The sequence below is a fragment of the Acipenser ruthenus genome, chromosome 24 (assembly GCF_902713425.1).
Source record: "Acipenser ruthenus chromosome 24, fAciRut3.2 maternal haplotype, whole genome shotgun sequence".
NCBI classification, from domain to species: domain Eukaryota; kingdom Metazoa; phylum Chordata; class Actinopteri; order Acipenseriformes; family Acipenseridae; genus Acipenser; species Acipenser ruthenus.
In genome coordinates, this window is record NC_081212.1 from 19,303,794 (window position 1) to 19,321,585 (window position 17,792).

The following is a 17,792-nucleotide window of genomic DNA, read 5'->3' on the forward strand; positions in this document are numbered from 1 at the left end:
TGTGTGTCAGATACAGTGAAAATAAAAAAAATCCTAAGAATGTTTCCGAGTTGTGATACCCCCATGTTCATGGTTCAATTTGACGAGAATGCTGGCGGTGATCTGCAGGTTAGCGTTCTGTGTTTAAATGTTAACGAATACAGGTCATTTGGACCAATTTACATATTGGTGGGAACAAGCAAGCGCTGTAGCAGAATTAAACTTGTCAGGTAGCAACACAAGACTGTGGGGAAGAAAGTGGCGAGTTGTCATCATGCAACACAAGGGGCGCTGTTGCATCATCATTGGAATGGCACTAGCAGACAGGTCACTGAAATTCTCTTGGCCTTCCATATGAAAATGCTAGTTCTCGTTTCAGATAAAACGCAGTGGGATTACACAGTGTCAGAAAGCAGTAATTGACGTCAATGACAGAGGTATAGTTCGTCAGGTTTTACTATTGTGAAAAGGGTCGCTGTGACCATGTTCACTTCTCGTTCTTTTGACAATATGTTTATTTATATAAGTTGTTTGCATCCTATTGATCATTTACTCAGAATTTAACAAAATGATGTGTGAGGAAGTGACAGAACCACCAAGCCTGCTATCCTTACCCTTTACTGTAAACAGAACTGAAACATTATGTAAATGCTCACTTACTGGGAACTCAATTTTATCTTTAGGATCCATAGAACAACAAAATGCACATATTTAAACTAACAAAGCTGCTTTGTGTTCTGCTGTTATTTCAGTAAGCTCCCACAAGCATTTGGGCAAACAGTTATTTTACATATCAGTAGGTTTTTTGAGTAAAGATCTGTTTAAATAGATCCTTGATCAAGTTTAACCAAGGTATCTATATACATATTATTATTATTATTATTATTATTATTATTATTATTATTATTATTATTATTTGTTTATTTAGCAGACACCTTGATCTAAGGCGACTTGCAGAGACTAGGGTGTGTGAACTATGCATCAGCTGCAAAGTCACTTACAACAACATCTCACCCGAAAGACAGAGCACAAGGAGGTTAAGTGACTTGCTCAGAGTCACACAATGAGTCAGAGATGAAACTTGCTAATGACCTTCTTTAGCACAAGATATTGAATGTAATCTCTTTCTGTTGGGAGGCTGTGTGTGTCACAAATGTCATATATCGTGAGAACTTGTTAAGCACAGCCAGGATGTTGATATAAATCAGAATGAAGCTTAATGTAAGCTGTCTCTCTCCGCCCAACTCTCTGTCTGTGTGTCACACTAACATTTTAACATGTGTCTAGAGTTACTGCTTATCCAATTATGATTAAACCTGCTACACATCCTTTTTAGCACAGCTATTGAGTCTATGATAATCTGGGGGTGTATAGAGGGTGTCAGGTTGCCTGTCTGTGTGTCACCCTTATATTTTCTTTCATCTCACTAGAGAACCTTTGTCAAATTGTGGTAAAACTTGCAAAGGACATTCTTTAGCACAGCGTCTCATAACCAAGGGGATGTCTGTCGGATCATCAGTCTGAATATGACACTTTACATATATCTATTAAATTGTGATGTGACTTCTGGACATGCTTCAGCACAAACCAGCAGGTATATTTGATATAGTAGCTGCTATTCCTCTGGTGTTCCACTTGAGTTCATTGTAAACCTGGGGCTTTTTATCAGTATAACTATGAAATTCATCAACGTTGTTCATATGCACGCCAATTCAATTCTATTGGAAAGCATATGAATTTAAAGGCGTTATTATAAAGTGTCAACTAATTGTAGATTCCCCAAACAAACTAAAGTCCAAACCCCACTGTATAACCCAGTTCTGGGGGAGAGTAATTATTTTGGCTATGGCAGTGCTATAAAGTTGGATTGAATTTAGACCCATTCGGACATGAAGACTGTGACTTAAGTTGGTGGTGTTTAATCAGAGTAGCAGTAAGCAACAAAAACAAAGAACAGACTACATTATATTCTAAAATATATTGAAATGTTGTTGCATTTAACAAAGAGGTTTTCTTTTTCTTGTTTATATAGCTTGCTGGTTTAAGTAGCTACGTGATTACAACCACAGAACATCTGTATACAAGATCAAAGTGCTTGCTAAAGGCTATTTCCCACTGCATTTGGTCTGCAAATGAGAGATTATGGGAGAGGGCTGATAGCCAGGTTGCTTCAATTAGGACTACGCAAACTGCCGCTGTTTAATTGGGAACAGTCGTCATCAAAGTAATAACTCCAGCAGACTGGCAGAGTTTCAACCCCAACTTCCCTGAAGAATCTCGAAGCAGTAATGAATCCCTCCAGAACTATTGGAACGCACTGGTCACTTGTCATGTAGAATCAGAGCTACACGCGGTGGTCACACGCTTGACATTACATTTCAAATAACTTTTTTTTTTTCATTTACCTTCCTGTTATTCTGAGTGCTTCTGGTTCCTGCTGGCTTTACCTAGTTAAACTTGCATTGATCTAGTGTGGAGTATCCTAAATCATATGACAATGTGACTTTTGAACTCTGCTAGCCCCGCTTACTATATATACAGTGTATAGATGAAGGGAATTGATTGGCCTGATAGTGTTAAAATGTTACGTGATCATATAAGTGAAATGGAATGAGGAAATCCATTAGTGGCAGCAGTGGTTCTCCAGACCATGGTAGTGATTCAATACTGGAGCAATGGGACACAGAACCACAGGCGGAAATATAAACAGCAATTAAAATGGCATTTGAAGATACTTTGTCCAAATGCTGTGTGCGAATGAATGCAAGGTTGGAGGCAGTGTGTCAGACACCACAAGAGCTTTGTTCAGGAATCCAGGATGGGTGGATTTGGAGGCAACGTTCTCTGCTGGGTTTCTGAATGTGTTCACCTTCATCTGTAGGCTTTGTCATGACTAGCTCGGCTGCCTCCCTGATAAGTTCAATAAGTAACCACAGGAAACACTCTTTCTCTTTCCTGTACACACGGCCTAGAGACACACCAGGAAAATGTAGGCCAACAACGCCTTTTCAGGCATGCAGTGAACATTTCACACTCCAGAAATATTATGTTTGGTGCAATCTGCACAGGAAAGAAGTTTAATACATTTGAAGACAGCCAACAGAAATTTTATTTGACCTTGTCAACTTTTGATAGCTAGTTTGAATTTATTAATGAAGGAAGTTAGCCAATATGAACTGCTTTTTGGCCTACTGGTTTCTACATGTGTTCAGGAAACCACACCTTAACAGCCATACTTTAGGCCTATTAATTGTATTGCAGTAAGTGGACCATGCTATAGTTTCCTGTGGGAAAGCCACGCAAGATTAAATGCAGGCGAGTATGTAGAACTGAGCAATCGATATCTTTGTCCGAAATAATTCAGTGAATCAAGATGGACATTTCTATAGTAAAGTGTCCATCTCCATGAAACTTTTGGATAAGTCAGTGCCCACGATGAGGGAAATTCACTTCCAAATGGTTTTTAAAACACTCAAAGCAGAAGTTAATTGCCATTGACTGATACTCGGTTGTAAAGGTGAAGGAAGGACAGCTTGTTTTGAAATCAACACATTAATGGATTTATTTAACGCCTGCCAATAAATACTTCTTAAAGATAAGGATGAGTATCATCAGCACATCACTAATCTTAATGTTATAAAACTAGCTAGCAGCAACTTGGGTTTCGTAGAAGCAGTTTTTTTTCCACGAATTTTAAATAGATAATTGAAAGTGCGTTTTGGATATGGCGCCTTTATCATCTGTTTGAAATATAAAGAAGTGGTTGTCTGTTCAGCAAATGAAATCTAGCTCTTATTGCATACAGGCTGTATCTGCCGGAAAGCTAGACTCAGCAACTAACTCCCACATCAGACTAAAAATCCAGATGTACTGTCTCAAGAAGATGTTGAAAAGATAAGCAACAACCTTTATGAAGTTTTGAGTTCCAATATTCCTGTGAACTAAAGGACAACTAAAATAAGAACAGTCAGTGACTGCAAGGTCAGGACTGTAGTGAACTGAGAAAGCGCCTTGGGGAAAGCTGATAATCTGTTTGGCTTTCTCCTCTTTTACTGAAAAACGATTGGATAATGAAAATGTTTTCTTCTTGTTATTAACGCAAATAGATAATGAAGTCGCCACAACCAAAACACACTGTCATTACCCTATTAAAAGCTCTTCACTAGAAGGTCAGTTAATTAACATACTGAGAAGCCTATAACCTTGTCCTTTTTCCCTGGCGCTAACCCTTTACGGAGAAGTCAGAAATTGTATGGGACATGTTACATAAAAACAAACGTATGCTGCCTTTAAAGTGGTTGAAGCTACAGAATGCTTTCAGAAATCTTCCTGTTGTGAACTTTTATTCACTATATTGGTCTCAAACGTGCAGTATTTTGGTTATAAAATGACATTGGGTACTACACTAGGTAAGAAAGTTCTCAGTTTGCTTGCAGGATATCTGTTACACTTGTACTGCCTGGGTCATTTCACCTCAGCAGTGTTTTCAGGTCAAGCACCTTGCTGGCTGCAAAGCATGTCCTTTATTAAGGGAGGCAGCTGGTTGTTTACCGACAGGATCTGAAGGGTTGGAGACAACTGAACATGAAAGTGCAAGACTACCTGAACGAATGGTGTGCAAGCAAAGACTTATTCAGTGTAGGACCAGATATCATGTTTTAAAATGAAAATACATGTTTGTTAAAACATGTATTTCTTAATTTTCTAATTGTTTATAAAGAGCAGTTTTTCATTCAGCAACAATAATTACCAAAAGAAAAAAAAACAAGTCTGTTTGGGCATCTCTTTAGGACATTCTCCTGAAGAAAATGGTAATTGGCACAATAGGGAAAAGTTATCGATTTACTAATACAGTACTAAACATCTATGTTTTACAAAAGAAGAGCCAGGAGCATTTTGATAGTCTTTTGATAATTTGGTCTTGTTTGAAGAGAAACTCAGTATGCATTTGAAATATTGTTATCATACCTCATGCATTCTTCTTGATGTTTAGATTCACTTTGTATCAGTTTCTGTTTCAATTGCACCCTGATGGCTTTTTAAAGTTAAAGGCATCCTTGTGACCTTAAGAAGAATCAGTAAAGAGTGCGTGGGGTTCTACTGTCCCCTACATTTCTATCATGTTTGCACTACTCCAATACTGGTTTATTTATTTTTCTAGAAGTCTGTATTAAAGTTCTGATACATTACTAAACATAACACATTGCATACCTGTGCCAAGGAGCTCTTATGAGTATCAGCTCTATGATTTGTCCTGTAAGGATTATAGTCTCTGCTAAGTGTATTCGTTCCAGTAAATACAATTAAGCACAGATGCCATTCTTAGGTCAGGATCTACTTTTAGGTTCAAGCTTCTTGTTTGCTTAAGCTTCTTTCAGTAAACTTGTGGGATCATTCTGAGACTGCACAGGGAACCTGGTACCTGCAGAATCTCTGGAGGACACCCACTCTCCATTCAGCAGCCCGGACTGTGTCTTGTTTCTAAGGCTCTTCCAATAGCCTGTTGCTCACAGACCGGCCCCTGTTTATCTGTCTGAGTCCGTACAGCGCTCTGTTCCATGTTAAAGATAGCATTCTGCTGAAACTGGCCTTCTCTGTGTTTTTTCTTTCCGTACCTCAGCTTTTTGGAGCTCAATCTTTTAGTCACTAGACTCCTAGTCACTCAAGTTCACCCCCAGAATGTGAATTAATACATCCTGCTGCTTATACGTCAGGTTGCTCAAACTGGGCAACATGATTTCTGTTATAATAAGAGACAATCAACATATTAGCTTATTATGAATCACAAAAACAGATTGTACTCCTCAATTACTTTAAACAGCGCTTTAACATTAGAATTGTGTTGTACAGTACGCGCTACAGCTATGGCCAACATATAGAATTAACTAATTTTGCTTCATAAAGTCGAATGAAACCTGCTGAATAATGTTACGTTAACATATTGAATTACATACCGCTTTGTAGTTTTCCATATACTATAAAAATTGAAAAATGTTCCATTTTGAAATCCAACATGAAATATGGTACTGCTATTAGGCTTCTGGTAGACTTTTGCGATATAATTTTGTAGTTTCTTTGATTACATGATGTTAAATAAAAGATCAACATTATGTTAATATATATATATATATATATATATATATATATATATATATATATATATATATATATATATATATATATTTTTTTTTTTAATTATGTCTCAACCCTAAAATTCTAAGTGACGTAAAACTTTAAATAGCTGTATGCATGGGATGGCATCTACAGTAAACCCAAGATAAGCTGTACTGGGGATTTGGTTCATTGCAACTACGCAATGTACAATATCTTAGACATTTTGCGACTTGATGATTTTGCGAAGGGAGATAAAGTACGGCACAATAGAAATATGAGATGGACTGATTGAGGGTCTATGATTAATATCGCAGCCATAGTAAAAAAAAAAAAAAAAAAAAAAAAGAAGTGTAAGATTAGCTTTTGATTGAATGGGTGATTAGCAACTAGAATGTTGTTTGGGAGCACAGAGCTTGTTAGTTTCAGATTCTGTGATACTGTAAGTACAGCAGTAGCAGATTCTCCGGACAGGTTGGTGGAAATGGCAGTGTATATCATGTTAGCCACCTCTGCATTACAGTATGGCTTCACATAGCGTGAGAAGTTTATGATTACAAAAGTCTCTTGTTTTTATGTTGAACCCCGGTCTCAGGAAAGTGAATTTGGGTGTTAAACGTAAATCATCCAGCAGCTCCAGTATCTCATATCTTTTGCTAGCAGACATTGAGATAAGCCTTGAGCAGACTATAGCACTTATTGTTCTTGCCAAGGAAACTTTTTCATTGCTCTTCCTTGTTTACTTTTAAACTGGTTGAATGAGGAATTTCCCAGAAGTCTTCACAAACTGTAACTAGTTGCTTTAGAAGTTGCCAGAGAAAAGAGTTGCCTGAAAGTTGCCTCCTGTTTTATGAATAAAGCATTACAATCAAAACCACTTAAAGCATAAGTTGACATGTAAGCAAGCCGCTGTACAGACGGTATTGAAATGAGCTGTATAAAAAGTATGGTAGCACAATACTGTACAGCTTTTTAATTACTTCAGTGTATTGTAGGGGAAAATGGGGCACGGTGAGACATGGGGCACAGTGAAACAAAGGCTGCCAGCACTCGAATTTTACACCATACCCGGCCTCCCTCTGGTGCTAGAAACAATTACTACAGGGCTTCATTTCAGCCATCTTTGCAAATGGCGAGCAAGTGTTTTGCCTGAAATGCAGCACAAGCTTGACTTTCAAGAGGTAAAAGTAACTTTTTCTCTTTGAAGCAAATTTTTTATTATGTTGGGGTTAACTACCAGGGCAGCATTTGCTGTCAATAACTAGTGACAATTACACAGCAAAACAATGATTTGATGGGTGAAATCAATGAGCATAAAGAATGGCAATTTCGATTTCAATCTAGAAAGTCCTGGTGGGGTACAGTGAGACAAAATCTTGGGTCAGAGTGCGACGGTGTCCGTGCTGAGTTCTACGACACAAAGAAAAGTAAGCATAAGGTTTACTACATTGGCAAAGTACTGAAAGAAAAGGATCAGGATATTGATTATGAATATGAAATCAGCTTCTCGCGTGCCAGCAGAAAAATGTCTGGTAACTTTCTAATGCCAGAAATTCCAGATATCTTATCAGTAAATGAAGAAAGCGTTAGAGCCAAATTGCCAAGGCCAGTTGTCTCTGGCCAGACAAGACGCCAGATGGGAAACTTCTCTTTTGAAGTTGATTTTGGAAACATTGAAATTCGCTAAACACAGTGAAGGGCCCGTACATGTATTACAACCATTGTTCTTTTGCCAGAGAAAATCCCAGTTGGTGAATTGATATTTTGAGAGAGAGGTTTGTGACCTTGACATTTATTAAAAGGCACTGAGATTTACTGCAGTAGTAGAGTTCTAGGCCAGACAGAAAGCAAGTTGGCTAATTGTCTCTTAGATTTTGTAATTGAGTTTCAGTTATATCTAATGCAATGTAAGGTGGTAACACAATCTAATTGTTATTAATTTTGTCATCTGTTTTGTGTTTAATAAACTGTGTTATTTAAATAAAACTGATGGCGTCCTGTTTAAGCAATTGCTGCATATTTGGGTCTCTCACACACATTGTCTCATTCTGCCCCATGTACTGTCTCACAGTATCTCACTAGGATCTGGTAGCTTCCTTGTTTTCCATCTGACAAACCTAATGTCCCTTTTAAATATAAATAACTTTATAGCCTACAGCGTGACGCTGAAAGATGTTTTTAATCCCTCAGCATTACAGGTCTGTGCCCGTTTAAAACTTTTGTGGCTCACTATGCCACACTTTCCCCTACGTGTACAGTATAGAACAATAGTGTATTATTTGTAAATACATTTTTGTGACAAACACTATAGTAATCAATGCTATACTTATACCTAGTGTTATATCGAGTTTCTCTGCACAATAGCTACATTTGTTGCCCAGCACTACTTCTGTGTTTTAATGTTTATTTTGCCAAGTTATTGGGGAACGTCAGTTATTGTCACAGTTTTTGCTACGTCCCTTTGAAATTATATTTAAAAGGGCCTGACTGTGATAATTACCTCATAAACAAGCTGAAAAAGCTCATGAAATTGTCAGACAGTCCTAAGGTTATCTCGCAGTTGTCAGTTTAATAAAGAATTTGCTTCCTGAATAATAAACCCTTTCTTTCCATGAACATTTGACTTTCTTTTCAACAATGCAAACAAGGGTTTGCAGTTTTGCGTAACCAAGAAGAACATTCTTGATAAAAAATCAAATAAGTCGTCTCAAAATGGGAAACATTATCACCAATGTCAATGCTGAAAAGGACAGCAGCCCGCCCAAAAAAAAAAAAAAAAACCAAGCACTTATGTTAGGGAACGAAATCAATATACACCAGAACATCATTTTGTGCCAAATAAGTAAAAACAAATACAAACCATAACCGGCAACAAACGTAATGTAAAGTCATTACTTAAAGGACATAATACTAGCAAAGTAATTCAAGTATATTTATTCCCTAATAAGAATTACCATCATTTTATAGGTCTCACATATTTCTATTTGATGCACACTATGTGGTAGACAGGTATTAGATTTGTAATGGCATTTTTTATACTGTAACTATTTGTGATAAAAAGATTTTTATCTTTGCATTCCTTCACGCTACCATTACTTCATTATGGTATTCCTTCATGCTAACTCTTGACATTGAATGCAGTGAAGTGATCCATTTCTCCACTAACAGCTTCAAATAAAATATAATTTAAAAAATCTAACTTATTTTAATGTGTAGGTGTTTCATATACAAAATGAATGCAATATAAATTAGATAAGATTTACTATTGTGTTAGCTCGGTGTATTTTAAACACACCATGCTGGATTTGTATGCATTTATGTATTTATTTGAATCAGATTATCGCGATCTTTCTGCACATTTTCAAATGCTCTGTTCGAATATCAGCTCGCTGCTACTCTCCACTTACCAAGCAGCTTAACTCTCTGCTAAGTGGATGTTATCAAGCTACTAAATCTTGCTGGCAAAGCAACGTCTCTCCTGGGGCGATTCAACCAAGATCAACACAGAACAACCAAGATCAACACAGAACACAGCTCGACTCCTGTATCCTAGTCTTCTGCAAATTACAAAGTTGGCTGTTCTGTGCTACTGCCTAAGGAATGCAAGGTCTTATATAACAACATTGGTACTGGCAAGCAAAACTGACATTCCGAGGAATTATTATCAGTTGAAAGCTCACGCTAACATTTTTTCTATCTTCAGAAAATAAGTAAATTCTTTAGTGAGTGTTGGTCAGAGATTTAATATATTAGTAGCTATAGCATTGTAAGACTGTAAAATTCAAATCTGTGGTACACTTTTATAAGGGGACTTGCCTGGGAATTGTGATGGAGTGCTGTCTCAACTGAAGCTGTATTTGTGCATTGGGTTGCCTTCTGTGAGACGGTTCACTCTTTACATCACAGCATGCAGGAGCAAGGAGTTGAGTTGTTTTCTTGAATATGCAGGTATTTCAAAGACACTGCAAGAGATGTAAAAGTTTCTGGTGCTTCCTGGTACAGAATCACTTCCTGTGATATAGTTCACTCTGATAGGTTAGCTTCAATCAGATCTAGTGATCCACAGCAAAGGACCATGATACAGGATTTCCATTACACGAGAGTAGATGTTAAAACTTCATGCTGATTTGAACTCGGCTCTCGCCAAGATAAGCACCAACTAAGACGTAGCTTTACAGTAAACTAATGTGATCCATATGCGTCTCCATCCATTTACGTTTCCTTCCATATGATGATGTAGATATCCTTCTGTCTGGTGTTAATGGCTGAAGTGTAATGCTGGCTCCAGGGATCAGCTTATTTTGCCTCCCTGGCGCATCAGCACACACAACGGCTGCGATGCTGGCTCCGGGGATCAACCAAAGTGCGGCCTCCCCAGCGCATCAGCATGACAACCGTCTGGATTGAGCTAAGTAGGGTACATCTCTGGGGTTTTCAAGTGGGCACCTTCCATCCTCAGTGTTTCGTCGACTAGCCCACGACACCTCAAGAGGGCTCGACGGTGATTCTGGCGTCCCAGCATCACCCCCCTCCGTCCCCCACTCAACTCAGCCCAGCTTACTTACCTGTCCCCAGCCAGAATCTTTCCGTCTCAACCACAGCCAGTTGCTGCTCCTCTCTGCTGCTTCAGATAAGTTCTTCACTATGCGACGCAACTCTTGGCCACTGAATCCGACGTCTCTGAGAAACCGGGTTGTAGAGTGTGCCACAAATCCTCGACAACCCACTTCCACTGGGTAAACCCGAACTCTCCATCCTCGCTGTTCCGCTTCAGTGGCTAGTTGAGCATACCGCAGTTTCTTCCTCTCATACGCCTCATCTACAGCATCCTCCCATGGCACTGTTAACTCTACCAGGTGAACAAGGCGTGCTGATCCAGACCACAAGACAATATCTGGTCGAAGGTTAGTGGTGGCAATCTCAGGTGGAAAAATAAGCCGTTGACCAACATCTGCCAGCATTTTCCAGTCTCTAGCAGCTTCCAGTTGTCCTGGGCGAGGATTGGTTTTAACACCTTTTCTTGGTGGTTGCTCTCCTGGGCGGAGGAATGTTGTCTTTTGTGTGTAATGTTTTGATGGAACAGGTGGCAACTTATTGGTCATGTTACGCTTGTCTTCCAATGCTAAGGCCAAACATCGCAGCACCTGGTCATGGCGCCAAGTAAACCGTCCTTGGCTAAGAGCCACCTTACATCCTGTCAAAATGTGCCTTAATGTTGCAGGTGATGAACACAAAGGACATGAGGGATCCTCTCCTACCCAGAGGTTTAGGTTCTGTGGTGATGGGAGAACATCATATGTTGACCTGATGAGGAAACTGATCCTGCTCTGTTCCATTGACCATAGGTCTTGCCAGCCAATCTTGCGTTGTTCCACACTCTCCCATCTCATCCATTCTCCCTGTTTGGCCTGGGAAATGGCCTTTATACACCTCATCCTCTCCTCCTGCTTTTGCACCTCGTTGACTACCAGCTTCCTTCTTTGAGCTGGGGCCGCCTTGTGCCATGTAGGAGGAGTTGAACTGAAACCAAGACCCCCTCTTCCATGCTGAACTTGCCCCATGATATCACCAATTCGAAGGGCAGCCTTTGCATCTTCCACAGCTTTCTTTGCCGCCCACTTTCTTCCAGTTTTCAACACAGGTGCTGCCTCCCTTATGCATTTATCACGTGACTCTACTAATGTCATTTCCAGTCTGACCTTGGCGCACTTAAACTCCTCGGTTAGAGCAGAGACTGGTAGCTGCAGTATTCCTTTACCATAAAGTCCCACTCTGCTGAGGCAGCGTGGAACTCCCAACCATTTCCTGATGTATGAACTGATTAAAGCTTCCAGCTTCTCTACTGTTGTCAAAGAAACCTCGTACACAGTCAGTGGCCACAGCAACCTCGGCAGTAGACCAAACTGAAAGCACCAGAGTTTTAGTTTACCTGGTAGAGCGCAGCTGTCTATGCTCTTCAACCCTTCCACTGCTTGTTGTCTAACTTCTCCCACACGAACTGTGTCCTTTAGATCCCCGTCGTACCATCTCCCAAGACTCTTCACTGGCTTCTCAGACACTGTTGGTATTGCCTCACCATTAATGAAGAATGTTTTATCTACTACTTTGCCTTTAATTATAGAGATGCTCCTTGATTTAGTGGGCTTGAATTGCATTCGTGCCCATTCAATGTTATTGGTTAATTTGCCCAATAATCGATTAGTGCAGGCTACTGTTGTAGTCATGGTTGTCATGTCATCCATGTATGCTCGAATTGGTGGTAGTCGCATTCCAGAAGCCAAGCGCTCTCCTCCTACTACCCATTTTGATGCCCTAATGATTACTTCCATTGCCATGGTAAAAGCCAGTGGAGAAATGGTGCATCCTGCCATTATTCCAACCTCTAGGCATTGCCATGTAGTGCTGAATTCTGAAGTTGAAAAACTGAATTGCAAATCTCCAAAATAGGCTTTTACTAAATTTGTTATTGTCATCGGTACACTGAAAAAATCAAATGCTGCCCAAAGTAGTTCATGTGGCACTGAACCATATGCATTAGCCAAATCCAGGAATGTCACATGGAGCTCCTTCCTCTCCTTTTTAGCTGATTGAATTTGTTGCCAGATCACATTGATGTGTTCTAAGCAACCTGGGAAACCTGGAATGCCCGCTTTTTGTATTGAAGTGTCAATGAAGCAGTTCTTTAATAGGTAAGCTGACAATCTCTGAGCAATAATGCTGAAGAAAATCTTGCCTTCTACGTTTAATAGGGAAATGGGACGAAACTGACTGATGCTTGTAGACTCTTTTTCTTTAGGTATAAAGACTCCACCTGCTCGGCGCCATGCTCTTGGTACAACCTGTTTTTCCCATGCCACTTTCATCAATTTCCACAGAATTCGTAGAACTCCTGAAGCACTCTTGTACACTCTGTACGGAACTCCATTAGGCCCTGGAGATGATGAAGCCCTTGCTTTTTTCACAGCTTGCTCTATTTCTTTCCACTTAGGTGCACAGTCCTCCATTTGGTATTCTGGTGGATTGATAGGTGGGATGTCTGACGGAATTGACATAGGCTCCTGCCTTTTTGAATCTGTATGTGTTTCCTCCAAATATCTCTCCAGCTCAACCTTAGATGCTTTTAGTGTGCCATTCTTCTCACTGGTGAATAACTTCTTTACAAATTTGAATGGGTCTTTATAAAAGTTAGCTCTCGCACGCTCCTTCTTTTTGTAGCGTTTCCGTAGGCGCTCAGCTCTGCGCAATGTTGCAAGCTTATCTTTTATGACCCTTTGTAAGAGATTGAGTCCCTCCTTCTGACTTTGTTCTGCTCTTCTCCATTGGTTCCTCAGCTGTCTCCTTTCTCTAACTAAGCGTTCAATCTCCTGCTGCCGTCTAGACTTTCCAGGAATAGTTTGTACTTTTTCCTTCCTTTTTTCAACTCCAAACCTCTCACTTCCATATGCGTAGATGATGTCCCCAAATTTATCCAGCTTCTTTTCAACTGTTCCACTTAATCTTTCCAATGCAACGCAGAGATCTGTGTTTACTGTGTCCCATGCAGTTTTCTCACAAGCTCTTGGCCATTTAACTCCAGGCTTGTGCCCGTTGAGGTTCTTTTCTCTCTTATGCTGGTTTGTCTGACCGGGTTCACAAGGATCATTAGGTTCATCACTAACTGTGTCCATGCAAGTCCTCCTCACATCTATGACAGGGGTGCTGATATCCTGCGAACTGTGGTTTGCTTCCTGTCGCTGGATTTCATTCGACTGACTTGACTGACTTCGTAAGAAGTACTGATCAATGCGAGGCCCTTGTCCCTTCTCCCTCAAGCATTTCATTCTCCCTTGATGAATCTTCAAACCCCTGACCGTTGTCGCCTTGCTCCAGCCGCAGACACAAACCTGGAGTTCCATGTCTTTGTTAACTGCAGATCTTGAACTAGTTTTTTGTGAAGTACTCTCCATACTCATATCCGTTTCCGTTCCTAAGTCGTTAACCGTGTTGTCCAACGTTGAGTCATCTTCCGCCCCCGCTCTCGCAGACTCTAGGGGTATTTTTCTCTTTAATTTCTTAGAAGCCTTGGGCGGGTGTCTCCAGCATCCTGTAACCACAGAGCTGGATACTGCCGACAAGGGTAGCTAACCCTTACCAGCCCCAGTGGGGTCTCTTTCCTCCTGTCAGCTGTCTCTCCAGGCTGTCACAAGGTCTTTCCCTTGTTGCCAGCTGCACTATTCACAGCAGTCACTGGACGTATCCAGATCTTCATGATTTCCATTACATGAGAGTAGATGTTAAAACTTCATGCTGATTTGAACTCGGCTCTCGCCAAGATAAGCACCAACTAAGACGTAGCTTTACAGTAAACTAATGTGATCCATATGCGTCTCCATCCATTTACGTTTCCTTCCATATGATGATGTAGATATCCTTCTGTCTGGTGTTAATGGCTGAAGTGTAATGCTGGCTCCAGGGATCAGCTTATTTTGCCTCCCTGGCGCATCAGCACACACAACGGCTGCGATGCTGGCTCCGGGGATCAACCAAAGTGCGGCCTCCCCAGCGCATCAGCATGACAACCGTCTGGATTGAGCTAAGTAGGGTACATCTCTGGGGTTTTCAAGTGGGCACCTTCCATCCTCAGTGTTTCGTCGACTAGCCCACGACACCTCAAGAGGGCTCGACGGTGATTCTGGCGTCCCAGCATCACCCCCCTCCGTCCCCCACTCAACTCAGCCCAGCTTACTTACCTGTCCCCAGCCAGAATCTTTCCGTCTCAACCACAGCCAGTTGCTGCTCCTCTCTGCTTTTATATGTTATATTAAGGGTTCTATTTGGAATATTCACATACCCTGAATTAAAGTAAAATAAAAAAAAAAAAAAAAAAAAAACAAGCAAACAACTAACTGATTATTAGTATTGTCTTAAATGTCTATTCTCTTGTTGAAACTGTTAGCGGTAGATGAAAAAAATAAATGTTATCCCTGTTTTACAGCGCTATTCAATCAAACTTCAAGTATGAGGTCAGCCCTAAACACACCACTGCATTAACCAATAAGGCCAGCACTGCAGGTGTCTGCTTGAGCTCACAGGGCACCTGGCCAGTAGGGGTCGCCGGAGGTCAGGTAGTCCTTGTTGAATTAAGAGGGGCAATACAAGCTCCCTGTTGAATGTCCAGTCAGGATGCACAGCCAGGATGGAAACCTACACCCGCCTGATGGTATCACTCACCCCACCCACCACACGACCGTGCCTGTTTTGAGAGGAGACAAAAACAATGGATTTGGGCCTGGTTCCACAGTTTTCTATTCTCAGTACCGTTTGAGGAGTCAAAACAAGGAAGATAGCCAGTTCACTGCTATTGTGTCTTTATTGAAAAGATTAGTCAGGGGTGGAGGGAGACCTTGAAAATTTTTTTTTTTTTTTTTTTTTTTACAATGGTATTTTATTTTGAGTACAGTGTGATTTCCCTCTAAATTCACCTTGAAAGATTATCGTGTTTTATCACAGGGTGGGGAGGGGTTTATTTTTGTTGTCTCAAGGGAAAAAGTCCTGTTTAAAAAACAAACAATGGAGGGTTGTGTTTCACGACTCAGATTCAAATTCAAAGGTGTTCAACATGGTAAAATTCAAAGATGGTAAAAACTGATGTCATGAATAGAAAACAGAAGCCTAAAAATTATACATTTCTTGGTGTTTTCCTACTCACAGTGATGATAAAGCGTCCAAATCATCTGAAGGGCTATATTTGCAGAATTAAGTTACATTTAGACTTAACTTTTGCAGTTAACAAAATTAGAGTACGTTATCTTAACAATATAGTTGAAAGAGAGAATTAAAATAATGGGTAGATGCCAGTTAAAAATGCTGTAAAAAATTACAAAATAGCCTGTCCTCAAATGAGAACAGTGACACTAATGGGTTAATTGCATATTCTGGTCAGGACTGACACCGAGCTTCCTCTCTCATCGCTTCTGCTGGTCATTTTCAATGTATGTTTTATTTTCATAGTCCATAGTCGTCCGGGTCCTGTGGATGATGGACAGTGAGAGATGGGAGGCATATCAGCAGGAACACACCCCAAACACCTTGGAGGAGGGTGTGGAGTTTGTCCTCAACTACCTGGAGGCAACCATAAATGGAACAGCAGCCCAGGTAGCAGGACCACCAGCAGAGGAGTACCTGCTCTCCCCATCTCCACCAGCAGAGGGTGAGTACCTGCTGTCCCCATCTCCACCAGCAGAGGGTGAATGCCTGCTGGTTTTGCCTCCACAGCCCAAATGGGAGGAGCCTGAGCATCCACAGCCCAAATGGGAGGAGCCCAAGCGGAAGGAGCCCGAATATCCTACGCCTGAGTGGGAGGAGCCCGAATGTCCTACGCCTGAGTGGGAGGAGCCCGAACGTCCTACGCCTGAGTGGGAGGAGCCCGAACGTCCTACGCCTGAGTGGGAGGAGCCCGAACGTCCTACGCCTGAGTGGGAGGAGCCCGAACGTCCTACGCCTGAGTGGGAGGAGCCCGAACGTCCTACGCCTGAGTGGGGGGAGCCCGAACGTCCACAGCCCAACAGGGAGGAGTCGGGGCGTCCACAGCCCAACAGGGAGGAGTCGGGGCGTCCACAGCCCAACAGGGAGGAGTCGGGGCGTCCACAGCCCAAAAGGGAGGAGTCGGTGCGTCCACAGCCCAAAGGGAGGCAAGTCGGGGCTTCCACAGCCCTGGGACGCAAGCCACCAGCAGAGGGAAAATGCCTGCTGGTTCAGCCCCAAGAGCGTGTAGATTTGTATTTAGGCACGAGGAGAGCACAAATCACTTCACGTGCTGGTTAAATGTAATATGTGAGCACGGGGTTGCACAGAATTAATTCACGTGCTGGGATTCAAGTGAATAATTAATTAGTAATTGAATCCCAGCACAATAGTATATATAGACGCACATTTCTTGCACTCGGGGTTGGGTGTTCGGAAGAGGAGAACGGGTGAGAGAGAGAGGAGAACTAAATAGTGTAAAATCGTAAACGTAAAGTGTTTGTTCTCACCGTGTTTGTTTGTCTGTCCGTGCACCGTTTGTTTAGTGTCAGTCCGTTTTGTATGTCTGTTTATTTTGGTGCAAGTGCCGTGTCCTGTTTTGTATTCCGTTGTTTAAACCTTTTATTTTATTAATAAACGCTGAGTGCAGCCATTGCACTCAGCTCATCATCACCACCGTCTCTGTGTATTCCTTTTCTGGTCTGACGCCACCCACTCTGGCCGTCTTTGTGACAGTATCACTCAACACATTTCCAGATTGTTCCTTTATACAATGCATGTTAGTATTTTGTACTGTATGGGTGTTATATTTGTTTGACACCACTTCCCCCCTGTAAATCATGTCAATGACTCATACTCTACTCCTACAATAGAAGTCACTGGCTTGTCTGGGCTTGGTTCACCTCAAAACAGCAGCCTTTGCTATGAATTATATTAAATAAATTAACTACTGTGACCGTTCACCCAGCACTAGCTTTTCAGACTCCTTTGAGTTATCTGTTGGAAAAAAGCCAAATAAAAAGCCAAGCTAACTAGCTGTGTTGGAATGTGGTGAATGGCAGCTGAGAATTGGTTCTGCTGGTGGATCCAGCTTGGCACATACCATCATGTCAGATCCCAAAAGTGATTTACACTGACATTGCCTTGGTTTTCTGTTCAAGAGTAAATTTGTAGCTTTGTCATGCGTTTCTATGGCTATA